At 37.6% G+C, this 691-nt stretch overlaps 1 protein-coding gene across 1 annotated transcript in view; it reads left to right on the top strand.

The window, feature by feature from the left end:
• LOC104912916 (fatty acyl-CoA hydrolase precursor, medium chain-like) overlaps positions 1 to 691 on the top strand; it is an 8,563-nt gene that overhangs the window by 4,057 nt on the left and 3,815 nt on the right. The window lies entirely within an intron of this gene.

Genomic DNA, 691 nt, shown 5'->3' with positions numbered 1-691 from the left:
GTCCGTGCAAACTGCATGATTTCCTTTTACTCCAGTGAACTTTAGAGCAATCCAGCTGTGTTGTAAAAAGCATGAATTAATCTGTTACTAGAGTCCTTTGATTTAGCTTACATTTGGCATCTACTTATTAATATCCTTATTATAATATTACTTATAATATCCTGCCCTTTGAGAACAACTAGAGAACGCTGTAGAGTTCTCTTGCTTTTTTCTCAAATTTAAAAGGAAAGCATTCTAATAGCAGATATTCCTTGTGTATGTTGAGGTGTATTTACATGTGGTCATACATGTAACTGATTCTAAGGGAAAATTCTTGAAATATTCGTGTTGGAAGCACGAAATTCCATCCTCTTGTATCAAGATGAAGAAACCTTTGCCTCGTTGTGCTCAGAACAGAGAATTTCAGTCCCACAAAACAAGGATGAGATCCATAGAACTAAACGACGTGGCCCATTTCCTCAGTGGTAGTGGGACTCAGGAGACAGGGTCTTGTTCATTGATTTACTGGTTGTGTTTCTGGTTACCTGGAAGGATACAGGCAAATCCTTTCACTTCCTCGTACCTCAGTTCCACTACCTGTAGAATAACTATGCTGATCTTGTTCATCAACAGTCCTGAAATCTTCTCTTGATGATTTCTGGATTGCTAACAAATTTCAGGGTTTTTCTCTTTCTTTCTTATTGTTTACAGG

This window comes from Meleagris gallopavo, chromosome 13 (assembly GCF_000146605.3).
Source record: "Meleagris gallopavo isolate NT-WF06-2002-E0010 breed Aviagen turkey brand Nicholas breeding stock chromosome 13, Turkey_5.1, whole genome shotgun sequence".
Classification (NCBI taxonomy): domain Eukaryota; kingdom Metazoa; phylum Chordata; class Aves; order Galliformes; family Phasianidae; genus Meleagris; species Meleagris gallopavo.
The sequence above is the reverse complement of the archived record's forward strand: the minus strand, read 5'-3'. Positions and strand labels throughout refer to the sequence as shown.